The sequence below is a fragment of the Rattus norvegicus genome, chromosome 13 (genome assembly GCF_021556685.1).
Source record: "Rattus norvegicus strain SHRSP/BbbUtx chromosome 13, alternate assembly SHRSP_T2T, whole genome shotgun sequence".
Lineage (NCBI taxonomy): Eukaryota > Metazoa > Chordata > Mammalia > Rodentia > Muridae > Rattus > Rattus norvegicus.
The window spans coordinates 57,775,717-57,784,448 of NC_141546.1; the positions used below are offsets into that span (position 1 = coordinate 57,775,717).

Sequence of the window (8,732 nt, forward strand, 5' to 3'; positions counted from 1 at the left end):
ACCCTTGGCAGGGAAGAGAGAGGCAAAGATTAAAACAGAGACAGAAGGAACACCCATTCAGAGCCTGCCCCACATGTGGCCCATACATATACAGCCATCCAATTAGACAAGATAGATGAAGCAAAGAAGTGCAGGCCGACAGGAGCCGGATGTAGATCGCTCCTGAGAGACACAGCCAGAATACAGCAAATACAGAGGCGAATGCCAGCAGCAAACCACTGAACTGAGAATAGGACCCCCGTTGAAGGAATCAGAGAAAGAACTGGAAGAGCTTGAAGGGGCTCGAGACCCCATATGTACAACAATGCCAAGCAACCAGAGCTTCCAGGGACTAAGCCACTACCTAAAGACTATACATGGACTGACCGTGGACTCTGACCTCATAGGTAGCAATGAATATCCTAGAAAGAGCACCAGTGGAAGGGGAAGCCCTGGGTCCTGCTAAGACTGAACTCCCAGTGAACTAGATTGTTGGGGGGAGGGCGGCAATGGGGGGAGGATGGAGAGGGGAACACCCGTAAAGAAGGGGAGGGGGAGGGATTAGGGGGATGTTTGCCCGGAAACCGGGAAAGGAAATAACACTCGAAATGTATATAAGAAATACTCAAGTTAATAAATAAAAAAAAAAAAGAAGTGGACAGAAAAAAAATAAAATAAATACATTCTCATAATAATGTAAAGATTGAACTTACATGAACTAAAAGTCCTTGGGAATTTGTTTCCACATAAATACCCCACATATTGCATGACTTATTACTTATAAGTCTAGCGTTCCTATTGGTTCATCCCCATATAGTTTTGAGTACCTGCCTTTTAGGAAGAAGGTAGAGAAATAAACACTTGTTTTTCTTTGTTAAAAAAAAAGAAAAGAAAAGAAAAGCAAATAGTCTAACATAGTGCCCAGTCTGTGATAGTGCAACTCAAATCCTTTAACTCTATGGGGGTAAGAAAGCAACAGGTATTCAATACAACCGTACTTCGCATTTTGAATTTAGATCCTTTCTTGGGCTGATTGTTTGCGACACGAGCCAGCCACACCTGCCAATGAGCCACGCTGTCATAAAGCTAAAACGGCCTAAATTCTACATGGTGCTGTGATGCTAAGCCAGGATGCTTGTAGGTTAAGTATTCTAAATGCATTTTCTACTTAGGATACTTTCAATATATGGTGAATTTGTAAGTCAAGGAGCATTCTAGTAAAAGTGGTGAGGAACGGGGAGAGAGGCTGGGGTGGGAGGAACTTGAAGGTAAAAAGGCTGCAGTGTAGGGGGAAAATAAGAATAAAAAAAATCTTTTTGGATAAAAGAGAAAAGATGAGGCCAAGGAGGAAAATAAATAATATAAATATTTATTTGACCATTTCCAAAAAGTAATTGTTTTAAGATTAAACTCAGGTTTAGTAATTACAGAGTGCTTTGAATTAGACTGAACTCCTAGAAGTCTCTCTCTCTCTCTCTCTCTCTCTCTCTCTCTCTCTCTCTCTCTCTCTCTCTCTCTCAATGCATTCCAAAGAATAAACTGTTTAAAGCTGTGCTAGCACTTGCTTGTAATCCTAACACCCAGGAACTTGAGGCAGATAGGAGCTTAAGGTCATACTTAGCTGTGTAGTGCATCTGAGGCCATTGCAGTCTCCGTGAGACCCTATCTCAACAGAACAAAGGAAAAATACAGTTCACTATTTTATCAGTGTATCTTGCAGGCAGCTCATCATTGTAGATCAAAGGGAGTGTAGCTGGATTTTTGTTTGCCTTTCTCCTTTGGTATTATGTAAAGTACCTTCCAGTGAAGGTTAAATTTTTGAATATAACAAACTCCATTTATTGAGTGAGGTCCACATTTCCCTGCCTTTCTCCTGGGAACACTTCCCAGTGCACATGTGATTCAGGGTACAGAAAACTCAGACGGAAAGGCACATCATTAAATTAAGAAGCCAGAGAGCAGACTTCAGCTCTGCCCAATAAATGGCCTCCAAAAGCTACATATAAATTGTTATAAATTCTTGGCTCTTCCTCCAAAACTATGCTTAACAGAGATAAACTCCAAAACCTTGTAAGAAAAAAAAGAGAGAAAAGAAAAAATAGCAGGAAATATAAAAGAACCGAGTAAGAATTTTATTTGCTGTGGAGATTGGGATGTAACTCAGTTGGTAAAGTGCTTGCCTAGCATGCATGAAGTCCTGCGCTCAACCCCCAACACCACATACTTGCTATGGGGACATATTTATAATCAGGAGGTGGGTGTCAGGAAGAACAGAAGTTCTAGGTCATTCTCAGAGAAATAAACAAGTTTAAGACCAGTCTGAGAAGCATGGGACGCTATCTCAAGGGGGAAAAAGAGAAAGAGAGAGAGAGAGAGAGAAAGAGAGAGAGAGAGAGAGAGAGAGAGAGAGAGAGAGAGAGAGAGAGAGAGAACTATTTGCTACACATAGGGAAGAAGTTTGGAATCTGAATCCTATCAATTAGAAGGGCTTAGAAAACCTTCAGAACTTTCCAGAAATATGTTATAACAAAACAGATGACCAACAATACAAAGGCGGTAAGCCAATAACTGAAGTTTTCACTAAACCAAACAGCTTACAGGAAAGGAAGACAATAGAGTTATTGCAAGCTTTTAATGGGAGCCTGACCAGTTCATAGCTTGGTAAGGTACTTATCTCACAAACATGAGTACCTGTATTTAGATCTCTAACACCTACATATAAAGCCAGGAACAGGCTGTTGAAATGTGTGTGCACAGAGGAAATGACCTAAATTGGATTCCCAGATTCGGCAAGGTAGCAGGAGAGGAGCAACGCCTGAGAGTTGCCCTCTGACCTCTATATGTGTGCTGTGGTATATGTGTGCCTGAGCGTGTACTCACACACTCACAAGCGCACACACACCCACCTATGCACACATATAGACACACACACTAAAAATAAATAAACCAGACACAGACTCATCTATCTGTATATTAGGGGTAGCAGAAGATATAGGACAGAGTACAGGACGCACTAACCAACCAGTCTGGTTGAATAAGCAATGTCCAGGTTCATCAGAATTACCTGTATCCAAAAAAATGTGGAGAGTATTTGAGAAAGCCACTAGACATAGACCTCTGGCATACACATATACATTGCATGCACATGAACATGTACACACACACACACACACACACACACACACACACACACACACTGTACCCCTCAACATACACACACACCCACAAAATGAATAGTTAAATAAATTAACCATGTTCCAGTGAATGAATGCAAACTTGTAAAATAAGTTAATGAACTTCAGATTAAACTATCAGAAGCCCACTCTGGAGAAAAGAAGAAAAAGGAAGTTTCAGCGGCATACAGGACAAGATGAAGTGACCTGAGAAAACGAATGAGAAGAAACAAATACTTTAGGTCATAGCTGGAGATTTCTCACATCTTGTGAGGGGGAAAAAAAATTACTCACAGATTGCACAAACTCAGAAAGCTACTAATCTGTGCAGCAATATGCCCAACGGCGAAAGCCTGACAATGAACCAAAGAACAGAACACAGATGTGCAAGAGGACACATTGCTTGGGCTTACACACCCAAAGTTCCGGAATAGGCAAAAATATGTGCTGACAGAAAAACACGTAAACACTTGCCTACAGGAAGTGGGAAGAATATAAATATGAATGGGCAAATTTGCTGGGGTAAGAGAAATATCTGTATCTTCCTTGTAAATAATAACCCAGGAATATACAGTTATCAAAGCTCAGTGAATTATACAGACCCCCCCAGAGCTGTGCACATTTCACTGTATGAAAACTTTCCCTTGGTGAAAGATGAAATCCAGAAAGAAGCATTTTTGTCACATTCAATCCTTTGCTGAGAATGTGAGTATAGATCATCCTGAATGTAGAAACGGCATCTGGGAAAAGAGGAAGGGGATTTTTGCATCTGTTGCAAATCATTGTATGATAAAAGGTTTATCTACTTTGGACCCAGCGTCTTTCATCTGAGAATATGTCAGCTAGTACCAAGCAAGTTCCTTGAATAACAAGCGCACCATTCCAAGCATTTCTGAAATAACTCGTAATACTTTGATAATCCCTTACCCTGGCTCTTAGCAATGTTTAGAGAAATCCGAGCTGCAGGATGGCAGCTGCAGTGTAACAGAACTTGGTGGCATCTCAGTTAAAACAGCGTTGCTTTCCTTTGAAAGACCCGTGTGTAGGATGCCTCCTTCTCACGCCCGGGCCGGCCCTGTGAGTGACCTCTGATGAACCACGTGTCTCAGGAATGCTGACCAACTGGAAACTGACTAGAATGCCTTCCGAAAATAGAGGATGAAAGCCATACTCTAAAAATTACATCCAGCTGGCATGGCTCACACTGGGTTCTTAATAACTGCTTTCCCCACATGGTCAAATGTGGGGCATGCTGGAAGTACAAGGAAACGGAGCAAAGTCAGACTTACAGAGTTCATGGAGGATCAGAACAATAGTTAGCTGAGAGATTTTCATCATGGTCTATGGAGCTTCTTGGAGCTATTCTCTTCTTGTGTACTACCATCAAAAAGAGTCCTAATTGGAAGTTATGGAAGAGAGGACTACATGGTACTAGGACCTACTAAGGTTAGATAGGACCCTGTCTACTTTACCAAATTGACAGTTGAAGACTGAGTTATGTGAATACCCATGACTACTAAGGTTAAGTACCTAACCACTTTTGATCTACCTTTATTTGGGGAACTCTTTGTGAAACCTTACGTTACAAGAGTAAAGGTGTTGGCCATAAGAAAAGAAGAATATCGTGATGGATGTGTTCCTGTCTCACTTTCAAGATGGGAAACTTACCAGCACGTATTGGAAATGGATCTTGGGTCCACCTTTAAATTTCAGCCAATGATGTATTAAATGGAGACATGTGTAGAAGAAATAAACACACAATTTAGAGCCATATGCATACATCCTTCTAGATAGCATCCTATGCAGTCCCCATTATCTGCCATATTTAAATTATGGAACTATTTGTGATAAAACAGACTCAATATGAATCTGTCATTTTAAGTGCATATTTCTGAAGAAGTAAGGGTTTTACTCTTCTGAGGCACACCATAGGTGTACGGTTAAATTTAAACATATTCACTGCCTCCTGTATCATCCTAGTATCAGCATCATAAGATGGCTTTGTGAGCCAGTGTATTCATGTCCTTGTTATCTTTTATTCTCTCCATGAGAATATTCAAGCTTAACAGAATAACCAAGCAAGGAGACAAATGCTGTGTTCTTGGATACAGTTTTCTGGAGGCTATACATCTGTTGGACTAATCTATTTGGAAAATCCCGAAGTAACACTAGTATAGCTTGTAACTGGGAATAATTGGGCTGGGAGCAAAATTTCCTTACAAAGTCAGAACATATGGAAGAAAGACTTGGAACTTTGGTAGCTCCACATGAAAGACATAAAGATAGAAAAAAAAGGCAGAAACCATAAGGTCACCCATACAGACATAAGCCTAGGAAATGGTATGCCCAACCCAGAGAAGGTATTTGAAAAAAAATAATGACAGGTATATCAGAATAAGATGAAGCTAAGCTATTCTTCCAAGATTTTGGCATGGGATTGGGAAGTCAGGTGAAGCCTACAGAAATCACATCAGCAATGACCATCATAATTAGCCTTGATTAGATGATGAATGCCTTCCTAATTCCTCACCCTTACTTCAAACACTAAAGCAGAGCTTAAGCAAGATGCAGAGAGCAGACATATTCCAGAGTCTGACGCCTTTCTCCATATAGCTTGAGATAAAATTAGGAAGTGAGCCCTGACCAGAGGCTACAAAGTTTCAAACCACCCAGGTAGATTTTCAACAGCTGATGAAAACGAGCTGTTCTGTTAAAGACAACCATAAATGTAAAGGGATGGTTATGCAGTGACACCAGAATTGATACTAAGTGTTAATTTATATTTATACTTGTACACATACAGGATAGAATTCATTGACAAACCTAACACTTATACAAGAGAGTATATAGCCAATGCTGGGAGATAGTTGTGCTCAAAAGCTGATTCTTTAATGTGTCAAGCTAAGGCAACAGAGAGTCCCTGCAACATTGTGAATGTCACAGTATTAGAGGGGCAGTAATAAAGAGCATTGAAAGGGAAGGTGAGGAAATAGGAAAACTAGTTAGGTGCCATTTCCATCACAGTAAGAAATAATACAGACCTCCATCACAATAAGAAATAGTACAAACCCAAACTTCAGCGATCTAACAAACTGAAGAGAAAAAAAATTAACAGGATTTTGGATGTGCATATATGGATATGATAGAAATATCTATCGTAAGATAGGCATATCTTATGATTACTATGACATGCCTATCTATATCATGTCTTGTGTCATATATCCTAACATATAAATGACCTGATTTAAGAACAGTTTAAAATTAGAGTTTAGAAGGAGCTTCACTGTCAAAAAAAAAAAAAAACCTAGGATTTTAGCACATTGAATAGATACATAATTATCCATCTCACTGACCTGTGAAATGTGGAATAAACAGAATGTTTCTCTCTGTAATCAGATGATGGCTTAATTGAATATTGCAAAATAGATAGAAGACAGGATAATGAGTACTCACAACACAAAGAAATTATAAAGGTCTTTGGCGATAGATATGCCAAATATAAAAATGTTAAAAAAATATTGCACCATAACCTATAGCTATGTATAATTGATATGTGTCCATTTAAAATGAAAATAGAAAGAATAAAAGGTATTGAGCAAGTGTTCCATGAATCTTCGAAATTACATATCATGGACACATAGTAAATACTTGTTCTACAAGACATGCTTAACTTGATACAAGTTTGAAATGAGATGTTCATGAGCAAACCAAGTGGATACAGACGGGTGGAGAGATGAGAATGCTGGTTTCAAAGTTTATGAAAAATTGGTAGTATAGTAAAATAATTTTAAGATTATTGGTAATATAATATGGATAAAAGAACACCCTAGTCTGAGACTTGAGGAACAATAATATTTTGAGAAGTAAGCCAGTACTGGAGAGATAGCTCAGTGGTTAGGAGCACTGACTGCTCTTCCAGAGGTTCTGTGTTCAAATCCCAGCAACCACATGGTGGCTCACAACCATCTGTAATGGGATCTGATGCCCTCTTCTGGTGTGTCTGAAGACAGCTACAGTGTACTTACATATAGTAAGTAAATAAACCTTTAAAAAAAAAGAGAGAGAGAAGTAAGCCAAAGGGGGGATGTGGGGATGTGGTGGGGATATTTGTATGGGGGAAGGGGTGTCAACTGTCAATAAAAAGAAAAGGCCAGAGGAAATCCAGAAATCCATCTCAAAAGGTAGTCAGCAATAGTAAATGCTATCGAAACCCTAGTGAAATAAGAACAAGAAAAATTGTGGCTTTAATAACTGAGTGTGAAATCTAGGAAAACACTGAGAGCATCAGGAAAGGCAATTCTACTGTGGTCCCTGGGAGCAGATGCCAGTTTGCCATGTGTTTAGAAGTGAACCATTGGTGGCATGGAAGCTCCCAGTTCTATTTACGATTTACCAAGTTTCAATTCCAAACAAAACGTGAACACAAGGCAGTAACACTGTTTAGAAGAGTGGCCAGAGTGTGGCCTGGACAGAAAGTCAAAGGGAATCCATCGGCTTGATGATTCTGGTAGCTGATACTGATTAAGCATGCTCATAAACTTTGGGGAGGGAAACACTGGCTGACTCCTGGTGACATTGAACCTATGAGAGAGAAAAGATAACAAAATAGAAAAATAAGCAGAGACTCAAGATTATAGTCTTAAGATAGAGAATGGGTGTAATGGGCAGGGAGAGAGCTCAGTCAGTCCAGCACCTGCTGAGCTGAACAAACATGAGAATTTTAATGTGATCCCCAGCACCCTTGGGAAGAGCAAAGTATATTCTCAGAAAAACAACCATCTCTTTGTGGATCCTGAATTTTATAGATACATAAGATCCTATGTGTACAAACAACGTGGATGTCAGACCAGGGCAGCAGGGGATTCATGAGAAAGGGAAGATCAGGGAGAGGAAGGCCATGTGGTCCAGAGGGTATGGTCAAAGCACATTAATTATACACTTGCATGAAAACTGCCATCTGGGACCATATGTGCGAGCATAATATAATGTGATAATTGCTGAGTAGATCGCTTGACCTGAGTTTCAAAAAACTGTTAAGTGAATTTTGGCATGAGTTTAGGACAGAATTCCAACACTTCAGAAAGAAGTGACCCTAAACATACTTTTCTACCATATTGTGCTTTGAATTTAAGCAAAACAGCCTTCTCAGCACTGACAGTCGTAAAATCAAATTTTTAATCAGCCAAGATATGGCTCTTTGTATGAAAAATAAACAAGAACACTCACCGAGTTTGTACACACATTTGCTTTCCTCCTCTCAAAAAAGTAAGCAGTGAGTGTCCACTTCCAAGTCATTCTGTGTGGCCAGTAGACATGAGAGAAAGAGCAAACAAAACGCTGAACAAAGAAAACAACGGGCAGACTAATATCAGAAAATATAGGAGCAAAACTTGACAAAATACTCTCAAGGTAAGCATGGTAGGACATACATGTATCCCATCAGTGAATGACCGGGAAGGAGAAGGAAAAGCTTGAGGTCAGCCTGGTTTACTTGGTAACCTAGTCTGTAGGTTGATGTCATTATGCAGGTGAAGGCAGGTACAGGATAGAACGAGGCCTGTCATTGGATGAGAAGGAAGA

The 8,732-nt window shown here is 39.8% G+C and overlaps 1 protein-coding gene across 7 annotated transcripts in view; it reads right to left on the reverse strand.

Annotated features, from left to right (window-relative positions):
- LOC102547022 (uncharacterized) overlaps nt 1-8,732 on the reverse strand; it is a 158,568-nt gene that overhangs the window by 137,478 nt on the left and 12,358 nt on the right. The window contains exons 1-3 of one of the 7 annotated variants that reach the window (XR_015635487.1): nt 8,582-8,692; nt 8,379-8,448; nt 4,821-4,852 (exon numbers count right to left, since the gene is read on the reverse strand). The exons of 1 other annotated variant lie outside the window; for it this stretch is intronic. The gene's annotated coding sequence lies outside the window, so the exon portion shown is untranslated. Of the gene's footprint in view, nt 1-4,820; nt 4,853-5,913; nt 7,734-8,378; nt 8,490-8,581; nt 8,693-8,732 lie in introns of those variants that run through there. 5 more of the 7 variants (XR_015635491.1, XR_015635488.1, XR_015635492.1 and 2 more) reach the window with 5 other exon arrangements.